Source organism: Pleurodeles waltl, chromosome 8 (assembly GCF_031143425.1).
Source record: "Pleurodeles waltl isolate 20211129_DDA chromosome 8, aPleWal1.hap1.20221129, whole genome shotgun sequence".
Classification (NCBI taxonomy): Eukaryota; Metazoa; Chordata; class Amphibia; order Caudata; family Salamandridae; genus Pleurodeles; species Pleurodeles waltl.
In genome coordinates this window covers 1,458,563,681-1,458,578,298 of record NC_090447.1, presented here as the reverse complement: position 1 = coordinate 1,458,578,298, position 14,618 = coordinate 1,458,563,681, and the positions used below count along the sequence as shown (strand labels likewise).

The 14,618-nt window shown below is 52.2% G+C and overlaps 1 protein-coding gene and 1 long non-coding RNA gene across 7 annotated transcripts in view; one reads left to right on the top strand and one right to left on the bottom strand.

The window, feature by feature from the left end:
- Positions 1-14,618, top strand: part of ZBTB20 (zinc finger and BTB domain containing 20) — a 4,633,203-nt gene that overhangs the window by 4,222,859 nt on the left and 395,726 nt on the right. The window lies entirely within an intron of this gene.
- LOC138248768 (uncharacterized) overlaps positions 12,862-14,618 on the bottom strand; it is a 147,842-nt gene continuing 146,085 nt past the window's right edge. Inside the window, exon 3 of the long non-coding RNA XR_011194640.1 lies at positions 12,862-14,266. This is a non-coding gene — a long non-coding RNA (uncharacterized lncRNA). The remainder of the gene's footprint in view (positions 14,267-14,618) is intronic.

Below are 14,618 nucleotides of genomic sequence, written 5' to 3'. Positions count from 1 at the left end.
GAGGGACGCTATAGTTAAGAAATAGAATTAAAAAAAAACATAGAAATGTACTTACAAAAATAATATTTAGGCTCAAATTTCAAATGTACACAACCATAGAAATTCAGCAGTTAGAGTTATTCCAAGTAACTATAACTTGTGCCCTAAGTTAACTGTAGCTCACACCCTTGCCATATACTGCTAATTACACCATATTTTACATCAGTCATGACACCTTCTTTGGCTTCATTGAAATTATCATTGCAGCATTTCCAATAAAATTAATAATGAGGAAACTGTGCATGGCGGGGGCGCGAGTTATAGTTACCTTAGGGCACAAGTTAATTACTTGAAATAACTATAACTGCTGAATTTCAAATGGTTTTGCACATTTACGGGGTCATTAAGAGCTGCCAGCCAAACTATTCCTGCCCTCAGACTGCCTGTGCGGCCTGAACCCTGACGGCCCTAATTGGACTTCACTGCAGGGCAAGTGGGCGGAAACAGTGTTTCTGCCCACCAGCCCTGCAGTGAACAGAGCCTAAACAGTGACGCCGGCTCCTAATGGAGCGGGCGCCCATGTGGAGGTGCAGCGGGTGCAGCAGCACCCGTCGCACATTCCACTGCCTGTAATTCGGCTAGTGGAATGCACAATGGGGCTGTGCATGGGGGCCCCCTACACTTGGCATGGGCAGTGCAGGGCCCCCCGAGTTCCCCATTCCACCAGCCTTTCCATGGTGGTGTGAACCGCCATGGAAAGGCTGGCGGATGGGGACTTCTAATCCCCAGGGCAGAGCTGCAAGCAGCGCTGCCCTGGAGGATGAGAAAACACCGGAACCGCCAAGCTGCCGGCTTGTGGCAGGCTGGCGGTGTCAGTGGTCTGACCGTGGCAGCTCCGCCACAATCATAATGTGGCGGTCCCACCGCCAGCTTGATGGCGGTTGGGCCGCTACCGCCAGTCTGACGGCCATGCAACCACCAGACTCATAATGACCACCTTAGTGTATATTAGCCACATTTTGGCTGTTTACTTTAAAAACGTATCCAGTTTTATTTAATACAAACATAGACAACAGCAATAAATAGTCAATAGTAAACTCCTTCACAAACCTTTTTCTAAAGGACGAGTGAGAGGAAATAGGGACAATGTACTCTAATAGGCTGCAGCTTGAAAGGCTGGGAAATCTGGTGCTGCTCCTTTGAAAAATAGTATACCACCAATATCCCTTCATGCTTTGTAGGTGTCAGTTTATTTATTTCATTTATGTATAGAGGGTGTTATAAAGCGTGAACGTGACCAAAGGGTATCTGAGCGCTGAATGTGAGAAGGTATGAAAGCGAGTAAGCATATTATAGTTAATAAAGGATATTTGGGCCTGGTGCAGCAAGTGATAAAGGAAACCTTAGGATGTATCATAGTGACTTAGTATGTCAGATCAGGACGTAGCTGTGGCAGCGAGGACTATGGCTGCTACTCTTGTGTGATCAGATGCAGACGGTGCATTATTGTATTGTGTTGTATTGTAATAGTATTTATATAGCGCTTACTACCCCTGACGAGACGTCGAAGCGCTTTTCGGCGAGTAGCACGCAGCTCCGGAACCCAACAAGAATTAGTGATGGATTAGTATGTATCTTTCAATCAGAAGAGACTTCACACTCTTCTTGAAGGCTCTAATGGAGGTAATTGTGCAAATCTCCAAGGGGTAGAGAGTTCCCGATCCTGGGTGCACTGCCATTTAAGGAGCATGAATAGGTTCTCTCTTTTGTGAACCTGGGTGGCTGTAACACACAGCAGCTGCCTGAGATGGTGGGTTTCTGGGCCAGATATTTGTGCTGAGACAGTTTTTTAAGGAGATGAAGCATCCTGGTAAAACTGAAAGTAATTCCATTTGCCCTTCTCCCGGGAAGAGGGAAGTTTGCTTATGATTATAACAATGATTCTTTCGGAGGGGAAATGAAATTACAGAAAAAAAACAGTTTATTCTCCTCCATGGAAACTTCATCATTAATCATTAGCACTGAATAGAGTAGCATGCCCAGCCTTAACAAAGGCAGAGAAAAATGGCAAAGGGAAAACTTACTACAGAACCAACCAAAAAGGTTGCCCTGAGAGGATTGGATCCCTTTGGCACCAGCATTGGAATGTGTGGCAACACCATAATGTGTTATGAAAGTATGTTTGGACCTCAAGGTATCTGCCTTCCAAATTGTTGCAATTGAATGTTTCCCATCAGTGCTGCATTAGCCACTATGCGTCTTGTAGTGTGGGTTCTCTGGACTTCTCGGCATGAGAAAGATCTGTTGTCATGATTGTAATATACTAAGACAGGAAAAAATCCAGCTACAAATGAACTATTTAAAAGGGGTTAACCCTGTTCTTGGACCATAATTAACAAATTGGCGGTCAATCTGTCTAATGTCTTTGCTTTTATCTAAACAGAATTTTAAACCCCCCTAAACATCCAGCAAATGTTCTTCCCTTTCTGCTAGACAGTTTGGATTCTAGACAAAAGTTGGAAAGGAAATTATCTGGTTAACATGGAAATCCGATACCACAGGATACCAGGGTAAACCTGGATAACTTGTCATCATGGCCTTGTCTTGGAAAACATTGTAATGTTCCTTACAGCAGAGAGGCTGGCTCTCATTACCTGTACGGGTGGAATTTATGGCCACTTGAATAGGTGCCTTGAAGGAAATATGTTGATGAGTAGCCTTGTGAATAAGCTCAAATGGAGTGGGAGGCACATTAATTTAGACAAAACCACAATTAGTGCCCAGAAAGGCGACAGTCTCCATAAGGGGACATAAAGGCCCTCATTCTGACCCTGGCGGTCGGTGATAAAGCGGCGGCCAAGCCGCCAACAGGCCGGCGGTCTAAAATATGCAATTCTGACCCTGGCGGGAACCGCCAACACAGCCCGCCAACTTAACACTCCGCCCGCCACAGCGGTACAAACAAACAGCGCGGCGGTTCCCGCCAACAGCCAGGCGGCAGACAATGTACCGCCCACCCTATTACGACCCACCAATCTGCCACCTTTTCCGGGGCGGGAGCACCGCCGATAAGAACACGGCGGAAACAGACTACGAACGGGAAAACGCTCACCTCTACGCACTCCACGCGAGATTCCGGCAGTATGGAACCAGAGTTGCAGGTCATCCCCGCACTCCTATTCCTGCTCATATACCAGGAGCACGCCCGGCGGCGCGGAAGACATCGGTGAGTACTGCACCTACGACACAGGGGAGGGAAAAGATTACCGGCACACACCCACCCACCCACACCCACTACAACACACACATCAATGCATTCCCACAGATCACTGTCACAACCCACAAACCACCCCCCTCCGAAATAATGCAAAGACCAAAAGAAGAGATCATAAACGGGCAGATATATTGAAATATGGACACCAGTAATCCCAATAAATAAATAAACTATGTACAAAATATATACAGCTACTAAATGTAGTCCAACCACTGTCCGTGGATCACAGGGGTCCTGTGCATAGGGGCAAGGCCCAGTCCCACGACAAGAACTCCACGGAGAGAACACTGCAGGGGCATCAGAAAGAAAATAGGACAGGCACCTCAGGGGGAAGGGAAGGGGGGGCACCTCAGCCACTTGAGTACACGACGCCAGATCCACGAGGGGACTCCATGACCACTGGGCCATCCTGGGGAGAGCAAAGCCACAGTCCAAACAGTCCATACAGTGGGTGGCCTGCCCACTGGGCCATCCTGGGGAGAGCAAAGCCACAGTCCAAACAGTCCATACAGTGGGTGGCCTGCCCACTGGGCCATCCTGGGGAGAGCAAAGCCACAGTCCATACAGTCCATACAGTGGGTGGCCTGCCCACTCGGCCATCCTGGGGAGAGCAAAGCCACAGTCCAAACAGTCCATACAGTGGGTGGCCTGCCCACTGGGCCATCCTGGGGAGAGCAAAGCCACAGTCCATACAGTCCATACAGTGGGTGGCCTGCCCACTGGGCCATCCTGGGGAGAGCAAAGCCACAGTCCAAACAGTCCATACAGTGGGTGGCCTGCCCACTGGGCCATCCTGGGGAGAGCAAAGCCACAGTCCAAACAGTCCATACAGTGGGTGGCCTGCCCACTGGGCCATCCTGGGGAGAGCAAAGCCACAGTCCATACAGTCCATACAGTGGGTGGCCTGCCCACTGGGCCATCCTGGGGAGAGCAAAGCCACAGTCCAAACAGTCCATACAGTGGGTGGCCTGCCCACTGGGCCATCCTGGGGAGAGCAAAGCCACAGTCCAAACAGTCCATACAGTGGGTGGCCTGCCCACTGGGCCATCCTGGGGAGAGCAAAGCCACAGTCCATACAGTCCATAACAGACCCCACTGCCACTGGAGGAGGCAAGTTGGCCAGAGGACATCCTGCAGCCCTGCACGAGATAGATCCTGCCCTGCCACGTCTGCCAAAGGGCCAGCGGTTCTTGCCTTGAAGGGCCCAGTTCAGCGGTTCTTGAGACGGCGGGTCCCAGTTAAGCGGTTCTTGAGACGGCGGGGCCCAGCGGAGCGGTGCTTGAGACGGCGGGGCCCAGTTCAGCGGTTCTTGAGACGGCGGGGCCCAGTTAAGCGGTTCTTGAGACGGCGGGGCCCAGCGGAGCGGTGCTTGAGACGGCGGGGCCCAGTTCAGCGGTTCTTGAGACGGCGGGGCCCAGTTAAGCGGTTCTTGAGACGGCGGGGCCCAGTTCAGCGCTCCTTGCCTTGAAGGGCCCAGTTCAGCGGTGCTTGAGACGGCGGGGCCCAGTTCAGCGGTTCTTGAGACGGCGGGGCCCAGTTCAGCGGTTCTTGAGACGGCGGGGCCCAGTTAAGCGGTTCTTGAGACGGCGGGGCCCAGTTCAGCGCTCCTTGCCTTGAAGGGCCCAGTTCAGCGGTTCTTGAGACGGCGGACGGTCTATGGCCAACTGCTAATTGCCTGGTGGTGCCCTCCTGGGCAGCGGGGATGGTGCTCCTTCACTGCCCACCTGGGCTGTGGGTGGTGGGGCCCTCCTGGCCAGCTGGGCTGGGTCCTCCCTGGGCAGCGGCTATGGGGGTGGTGGGCTCTCCCGGGGCAGCTGTGCCGGTTCCTCCCGGGGCAGCGGCTATGGGGGTTGTGGGCTCCTCCTGGGCAGCAGGCCTGCTGCCTGACCTCTCCGACTTGCTGCCCTTGCCCTCCTTAGTCGTGGGCCTGTGGCCCTTCCCTCCCTTTGGAGCTGTGGCTGGTGACTGTCTCTGGGTGGTGTCCGGGGGGGATGTAGAAGGCGGGCTCCTGCGGCGCCCCTTCCGCCTTCTGCTCCTCTTCCCAGGGGGTGGGCTGGCTGTCCCCTTGCTGCTGGGCGAAGATCCAGACATGCGGGCTGGTGGGCTCCAATACCCCTGCACCCTTGTCAAGGGGGCTGCAGGGCTGGTGGTGGCTGAGGTGCTCTTCTTACCCCGACGAGAAGGAGGGGGGGGCTCAGGGTCAGGAAAGAAGTTAGTAGTGGCGAGGAAGAGCTTCTTGGGACAATGGAGAGTGGTAGGTACAGTGGGAATGGGAGTGGAGGGAGAGGATGTGGTTGTAGGTGAGTCACGTTTGCTGTCTTTGGGTGCAGGTGCAGGAGGGATAGGCTGTCGTGAGGTGGATGGCTGTTGGGTGGGTGGGTGGCTGCGTTTGTGTGGTGTGGAAGAGGGGGTGACAGACACAGTGGGAGAGGACACAGGGGACGTGTAAATGGCAGTGGGGGTGGTGACTGCACGTGTGCGGACTGGAGTGGAGGGTGTGCTGGTGATGGAAACACTGGCTGATGGTGAGGTGAATGGAGGTGTGAGTGTAGACGTCACAGGGAGGGAGGAGGGAGACGAGGAGGTGGGGGTCACAGAGGTGGTAGTGACTGTTGGCATATCTGCATCGGAATGTTGCGTGTGTGAATGTCTGCGTGATCTGTGGTGCTTATGTTTGGATGAGCTTCTCTTGGGTGTTGAGGTGTGTGCAGGCTGGTCTGATGGTGTGGGTGGGACAGGCAGAGGAACAGGAGACTGGGAGGAGGGAGTTAGTAGAGGCAGGCAGGAGACAGGGACAATGGCTGCCGTCAGTGCTGAGGCCAGAGCCTGGAACGATCGCTGATGGGCAGCCTGACCCGAATGAATGCCCTCCAGGTACGCATTGCTGCGATGAACCTCCCTCTCCACCCCCTGGATGGCATTCAAAAGGGTAGTCTGCCCAACAATGAGCGTTCGGAGGAGGTCAATGACCTCCTCACTGAGGGCAGCGGGGGTAACAGGGGCAGGGCCTGAGGTGCCTGGGGCGAAGGAGATGCCCGGCTTCCTGGCAGAGCGGGCACGGGGCGAACGCTGAGGGGCTGCTGGGAGGGCGGAGATGGTGCGCTGGGTGGCGGCTGTACCTGTAATGGCGGGGGGCACGGATGGTGCCACCCCCGCAAGGGAGCCCCCTTCCGAGGACGTGTCCGTGTCGCTGCAGGGTCCAGTCGTCCCCGTCGTGGAGCTCCCCTCGCCCTCCGTCTCACTGGTCCAGTCTGACTCTGTGGCATGGCCCTCCTGGGCCATGTGAGATGCAGCTCCCTCCTGCCCCGATGCCACTTCTCCTCCGCCTGATGATGCTGATGCACACAAGCACAGAAACACAAACAAAAAGGGGGGGGGAGAGAGAAATAAAGGGATATTGAGTACATGGATCTCCGGTACAGTTAGCGGACATGACAGACACAGATGCCCCCTGCACTAAGTTGCGCACTTGGGGTCCGCTACGCATTCCGTGGAACATGCCCTACACGCCTAGAGTTGACAACTGCACCCATGGATGACACGGCCCAGGGATGGCTGTACTGACAAACTACTGAGGGTGGTGGCTGGGGACACAGGGGCTTACGGGGGTGCCCAGCCTACAGATATCGCCCTGGCCTAGGGGGACCCCCAGCCCTCCTCCCCCAACCAGACACCTCCACTGCGCGACAACAGAGTAGATAATGCTTGTACTCACCCCCTTGTGTCTGCTGTGCTGCCCTCACGCGCCCATCCAATTCAGGGTAGGCCACCGCCAGGATCCGGAACATCAGGGGGCTCAGTTGACGGCAGGCACCCCGCCTACGTTGGGAGGCCATCCCCAGCAGAGACTCGGCGGTCTTCTTGGTCCCGCGGCGGATGTCCTCCCACCTCTTGCGGCAGTGGGTGCCCCGTCGATGGTGGACCCCCAGGGTCCGGACTTCCTTGGCGATGGCACGCCAAATCCCGATCTTCTCATGGGTGCGGACCTATGTGACACGTACAGGGAGGGAGAAATACCACGTTCAAGTTTGTCAGCATTTTCCTTTCCAGTGGCCCAACGCCCCCCATCCCCGCCAGGCCCCCCGCCATGCCCCCCGCCAGGCCCAACATGCCCCCCATCCCCTCCAGGCCCCCCGCCATGCCCCCCGCCAGGCCCAACATGCCCCCCATCCCCGCCAGGCCCCCCGCCATGCCCCCCGCCAGGCCCAACATGCCCCCCATCCCCGCCAGGCCCCCCGCCATGCCCCCCGCCAGGCCCAACATGCCCCCCATCCCCGCCAGGCCCCCCGCCATGCCCCCCGCCAGGCCCAACATGCCCCCCATCCCCACCAGGCCCCCCGCCATGCCCCCCGCCAGGCCCAACATGCCCCCCATCCCCGCCAGGCCCCCCGCCAGGCCCCCAAGCCAGCCAGTGGCCCCAAATCCAGATTGAATTAAACTCACTTGTTGGTCTGGAGGACCGTAGAGTAGCGCATACTGGGGGAGGACCCCATCCACGAGTTTCTCCAACTCCTCTCCAGTGAAGGCAGGGGCCCTTTCCCCAGGTGCAGCAGCCATTGTCCCTTCCAGACCGAGGTCACAGCAACACTTGCAGTATAGGTCCTCTCCTGTGAAAGTTCAAGTCGCAAGTGGATAAGTAGATAGAAAATGGCGGTGACGTCCGCGGCGGTGCGTACCGCGGCGGTGCGTCCCGCCACCGCCGGCGCCCTTCGCCATTGGCTCCTGAAACCCATAGGCTTCAATGTTAACCAATGCGGCTTTGCGCCGCGGTCTTCGCCCGCCGCCCGCCGCGGTGTGCCACGCCAGCGCATTGACCTCACATCCCATTGTCACACTTCACAGGTCAGGCCGCCGCCATTTCCAGGGCCCACATGGCTCAATTTCAACTGCGTCACACAGGCCTAGGCCTTGCATAGCCACTCAGACACGCCATTCACTGCATAGAGAATCGTATACTGTGCTAGCTGTGAGTACGTACCTGTGGGTTGCTTGACTGTGTGCTCCATGTTGTCCTTCCTAGGCACCGTCCGCTGGGTTGGGCGAGGAGACGGATGAATCCTCCCGTGTACCGACCGCTGGTGGACCTGTCGACAATGGAAGAACGCCACATTATCCTGACCTACCGTCTTAACCGTGCCACTATCCATGAACTGTGTGCCCAGCTGGAGCCCGACCTGATGTCCCCCATCCGCCAACCCACAGGGATTCCCCCTCTGGTGCAGGTCATGTCAGTACTCCATTTCTTGGCAAGTGGGTCATTTCAGACAACCGTGGGAATTGCTTCTGGGATGTCTCAGCCCATGTTTTCGAAGGTGTTATCCAGAGTGTTGTCTGCCCTGATGAAATCCGTGAGGAGCTACATCATTTTCCCTGAGGTGGGCGAATTGGCTACAGTGAAGGGTGATTTCTACGCCCTTGGACATATTCCCAACGTAATTGGTGCCATTGATGGGACCCATGTGGCTTTGGTTCCCCCAAGAGACAGGGAGCAGGTGTACAGGAACAGAAAAAATTACCATTCAATGAACATCCAGGTGGTGTGTTTGGCTGACCAGTACATCTCGCATGTAAATGCCAAATTCCCAGGGTCAGTGCATGACGCCTACATCCTAAGGAATAGCAGCATCCCTTACGTGATGGAACAGCTACAGAGACACCGTGTATGGCTAGTGGGGGACTCTGGGTACCCCAACCTGTCGTGGCTACTGACCCCAGTAAGGAATCCCCGGACCAGGGCAGAGGAACGGTACAATGAGGCCCATGGGCGTACTAGGAGGGTGATCGAACGCACCTTTGGCCTCCTAAAGGCCAGGTTTAGGTGCCTGCATATGACAGGTGGATCCCTAATGTACTCACCTAAGAAGGTGTGTCACATCATCGTGGCCTGCTGCATGCTTCACAACCTGGCTTTGCGCCGCCAGGTGCCTTTCCTGCAGGAGGATGGTCGAGACGGTGGTGTTGTGGCAGCGGTGGAACCTGAGGAGAGTGACGAGGAGGAAGACGACGGGGCTGAAACAGACAACAGGGACAGAATCATTGAACAGTACTTCCAATAGGACACAGGTAACATTTCAAAGATAATTTAGTAAATGTTAACTACTCTCCAGCATCTCTGCTGCCTGTCTATTTGCCCCAGTGTATGATGACTGAGTTGTGGCTTTTCCCTCCCTATTTCAGATCTGGGGTCCCCACTACGAGTCCTGTGCTTCGTTTCCCCATGGACTACAGCTTTGTGGCAGCTGTTTGTTGACTTCACCATGTACAAGGACATATTTGCACTGTCATGTCAATTACAATCTATTGAAATCACAGCCAGACTCCAGATATTTTGGTGCAAAATAGGTGTTTATTTAAGTGCTCAAAATGGGATGGGTGGTTTCAAGTGGGTGGGGGCTATGGTGAAGGAATGTCCATGGCAGAGTCCAGAGTAACAGTCACACAGGTGCATTGTCCAGAGGCCTGTGGAGAGATGGAGCATGGGCAGTTCAAGGATGGACAGGGTGACAATGTGGGACAGTGGGATGACATCAGGTGGTATCCATTGCTGGCGGGGGTCTTGACATCCTACTCTGTCTTCTTGCGAGATCTCAGGGCCCTCTTGCGGGGTGGTTCTTCTCCTGCAGGAGGTGGGGGTCTGGTGGGCTGCTGCTGTGCGGGGGCCTCCTGTCCACTAGCGCCGGCGGAGGTGGTTGGCTGTTCTTGGTCCAGGCTAGTGGCAGGGGCCCTTGGGTGTTGTTCAGTGTCCGCCCTGGTGTTTACGAGGTCCTGCAGCAGCCCTACCATGGTAACCAGGGTGGTGTTGATGGCTCTGATGTCCTCCCTGTACCCCCGATAGTGTTCCTCCTGCAGTGCCTGGATCTCCTGGAACCGGGCCAGTACCGTCGCCATCGTCTCCTGGGAGCGGTTGTATGCTCCCATGATGGTGGTGAGGACCTCGTGGAGAGTGGGTTCCCTGGGCCTCTCCTCCCCCCCCTGTCGCACATTCTGCCCTCCGAGTTCCCCTGTTTCCCTGGGCCTCTGCCCCCTGGCCGGTGTGCCCACTACCACTGCCCCCAGGTCCCTGTTGTTGTTGGGGTGGTGGGTTATCCTGGGTGCCCTGTAGTGGTAGACACACCGCAGATTGACGCGCCCTGGAGACAGAGGCATGGGCCCGCTGGGTGGGAGCTGTGCTGGTGTTCCCAGAGGGGTTAGGGTCTGTAGTGGCCTGGGCCTGTGTGAGGGGAACCGACTGTCCAGAGGTCCCCGATGGTCCGGGCTGGTCATCGGTGTCCAGGTCGACAGAGCTGCTGTCATCGCTGACGGCCTCTTGGGTGGGGGGTGTGGAGAATTCTGGCCCCTCCGCCGCGGTGTGTTGACGGTCGGGTCCTGCAGGGGTATAGAGGTATGGTTATAGTTTCAATGAGTGGCATATGGGTGTATCTGTGGGTTCTCGTGTCCCCAAGTGCTGGCATTCGTGTGTGGGGGCTTTGGTGAGGGTGGCTTGTGGGGGGGATGTGTATATGCATTGGGCATGCTTTGGTGATGGGTGTCCATGCTTAGTGGACGCATGCAGGCCTAGGTTTTGGGATGTGTGGGTTGTGATGGTGAGACATTGGCGGGGAATAGGTGTGCTGTGGGTGGGGGTGAGGATGGTGGTGGGGGTGAGGATGGTGGTGGGGGTGAGGGTGGGGGTGAGGATGGGGGTGGGGGTGAGGGTGGGGTTCGAGGATGGGGGTGAGGGTTGGGGTCTGATTTGGCATGCAGGTGGGGGGGAAGCAGTATTGAAGCTTCAACTTACCAGTATCCATTCCTCCGCCGACTCCTGCGAGGCCGTCAGGATGCAGGATGTTCAAGACTTCCTCCTCCCATGATGTGAATTGTGGGGGTTGAGGTGGGGGTCCTCCGCCAGTCTTCTGCACGGCGATGTTGTGCCTGGATACCATGGAACGCACCTTCCCCCGTAGGTCGTTCCATCGCTTCCTGATGTCTTCCCGATTTCTGGGGTGCTGTCCCACTGCGTTCACCCTGTCGACAATCCTCTGCCATAGCTCCGTCCTCCGGGCAATGCTGGTGTATTGTATCTGTGTGCCGAACAGCTGGGGCTCTACCCGAACGATTTCCTCCACCATGACCCTGAGTTCTTCGTCTGTGAAGCGGGGTTGTCTTTGGGATGCCATGGGGTGGTGTGTATGATGTGTGGGGTGGAGTATGTGTATTTAAGTGAGTTGAGTGTGGTGGTGTGTGTTGTTTTGTGTGTGGATAGTGTGTGGGTGATGGTGTTGAGTGGCTGTGGCTGTTATTTTTTGGATGCTGGTGTCTCGCTCTTGCCTTCTTTACGAATTTTTTAGCGTAGGGGTTTGTGGGTGATGTGGGTGTGTGTTTTATATTGTATTGTGTGTGTGGGAGTGGTGTGTGTATGTGTATCAGGTGTGTGGGATTCAAATCGTCCAATGTGGCTGAGTTTTGTTCGTTTGTGTGTATTCTGACCGCGGCGGTGTGTCCCGCCAATGGAATACCGCGTTTGAATGACCGCCGCGTGGATTCGTGGGTCGTAATGGCATGGGCGTATTTCTGTTAGCGTGGCGGTGGAGGTTTTGTCACCTCCACCTTTCCGCCGACCGCTGGTCTGGCGGTCTGTTGTGGCGGTCGGATTTTCGGAGGTTTGCCTTCTGCGGGTCAGAATGACCGTGGCGGGTTTCCGCGACCGCGGCGGGATTATGGAGGATTTCTCTCCGGCGGTAGGCGCCTTTTACCGCCGAGGTCAGAATGACCACCAAAAAAGTCTCTTAAAACCTTGTAAGAAATCCTTAACAACAGTAATTTAGAAAAATAAATATTTGTGAAGAGGTTTTCTTGAAGAGGTAATGGCTGCTAAGTGTACCAGGAGAGTGCAGTAGTGCACAGTGGCATGTTGGAGGTGAGAAAGTTAACCCTTTCTTGGAATTTGTTTAAGTTAATGTGGATATATGTGGAATAGTAATGAAGTCTAGGTTTTTCCTAGACCTTTGTGAAGGATATTGATAAACAATTCACATCTTCACCACCTCTTACATCCACCTGGTCAGATGCCATTAAAAGCAAAAATATATATTCATTGCTTCATTTAGAAAAGGAAATAAACTGCTTGATCCTTGAGAAGGGAGCAGACAATATATGACTGGGTATACAAATAGAATAGGAATGAATGATCGATGATTCGTAAAACAACAGGTTGAGAAAATACTCCTATATTATGATGTAAGCTAATTGACTGAATGGACTGACTGTACTTAAGAGGTTTAAACCCATATAGATTGAGCTTGGTTTGTTAAATAATTTTATATCAGAAGAATGCAAATTTGGTAAGTAAGGACGCTGGACTGACAACGGTGGAGGCCGAGGAACAAGTTTTAAGTTGAGAATTTTCTTTTAATGAACTGGGTAAAGTATTATTGATAAGGTAAGGGTAAAGAAAACGTATTGACAATAGTGACAAACAACATTTTGACAAGGAGAAAGTATGTATTCATTTGCGAGGGTGAAGGCAGAACTAAGTTAAGTTAATTAACAAATGAATTACATCTTCTAGATAATGCAACAAATAAAGAACTGCTGTGGTGAGTGAAATAAAAATAAATTGAAGGAAGCAGAGAAGAAATGAGGACCAAATAATAACAAAAGTTTAGTGAACCATGATCCAACATTGGTGACACACAGACTGAGAAATCTGGCAAAGCAGCATGGAAGGAGGGGTAGTGGAAAAAATGAGGGCCATGTTTGTCATGATGGTAACCAATTTATCATATGGTGTCCAAAATTAAGGATACCACCTATGATGTACCAGCCATTAGTTATTTACTGCTTTTTTATTTATAAATATAGCTCTAAAGATTCTCTGTAAGATCCTGTGATTGATTTTTCTTTTTGGAGAAAGGAAGCTTACCCAGGCTGGACAGTAAACACACAGGCACCACATATAACGTCAGGTTTATTATATTGATTAAGTATATAGTACTTAGGTTGTGCCACAAACTCTACCAAATGAAGTGTAGATCAGTGAAACTAGAGAAGTGTGGTGTAACATAGGACTTTGCTGACTGATAGTGTTAGTTTTAGCAGATTGCTAAATGCAGTTTTGTGACAGACTGTGGAGACACTTTTGCCATTAATTGTAGTTCTGCAGGTCCTGTGAACGGACGGTCAGCATGAACAAAACGTGAAGTTGTGCCTCAGCTAAGCTCATAGAAATGCCAGGTATAGCACATACGAAACTGCCTCACACAGGTATTTGTATTAAACCCCCTACCACTATTTCAGAAAAATAGGATTATATACATTTCTAATCGAAGCCTATGAACTGGATACTTCGGAAAATAATGAACTCCCAAATAACAAAGCAAGTGTTTGACCACAGAAGCTTTATACACGAGGACAATTCAGCAAATATTATTTCGAGAAAATGTGAGGCATGATTATGCAATTTGTCAGAGAAAATTATGTTTAGAATTGAAAAGCTCTTTTTCTAGACATTGGTGTGTGACCTCTGTTAATAAATGGCATAGGGAGTATATGCCTTGAGAAAATATGAAATTTAGTTAAGAAAGTAACAGTGTTATCTAGACTCTTGACATGTGTGCCTCCATTTTAGGAAAAACAACAATATCCAACCATGTATCAGTTATCACAAAGAATATCTGAGGAAAAGTTGGAGATAGTGATTACTCCTATCTTAATAAAGAGAGTATCCCTAATATATGTACAAATCTTCAAACAACTGTATCTGCTTTAAATTGTTTTCATAGACATATGTGCAATCAGAATACCTGATAATGTAATATTGGTTAAAAATGGTGAAAGACAAGGAAGGCCAAAAGGCAATTTAAGAAGTAAAACCAAAAGAGCTCATATGAATAATGTCCAAAAGAATGAATTGCTCCCTTGTAGCCAGCATGACTTCAGAAGGTCTTTTTGCTGTAGACGTTGGACGTTATTTTGACCCTAAGATTGTTCACAGGTCGTCATCAGGAGGTGAAAATTCGGAACACAGCCTGAATCCTAGGGAAAACAATTGGAAATAGAAAATTATAGCAACAGAATACATTTTGGCTACTAAATTGAGAGATAAAATGAAATATTCACTAGATATCCAGCAGGGAGTGTGCCTAAAATGTAATGAAAATAAAGCAAAGTTAGGACAAAAGACAGTATGACAGATGTGATTCACAGTACATGTATTGAAAATGTGAGCACTCCCATGCGTAAAAAAGGGGAGGGGAGGCACAAAAAACTGGGAGCCAATCCAGTGCTTGAAAAGATATGGAAAAGTCTGGAAAAACTGACAGGGATAGAAACAGTATGTCACCAATCACAAAAATAGACCAGTGTGAAAAATTAAATAATGAAAAAC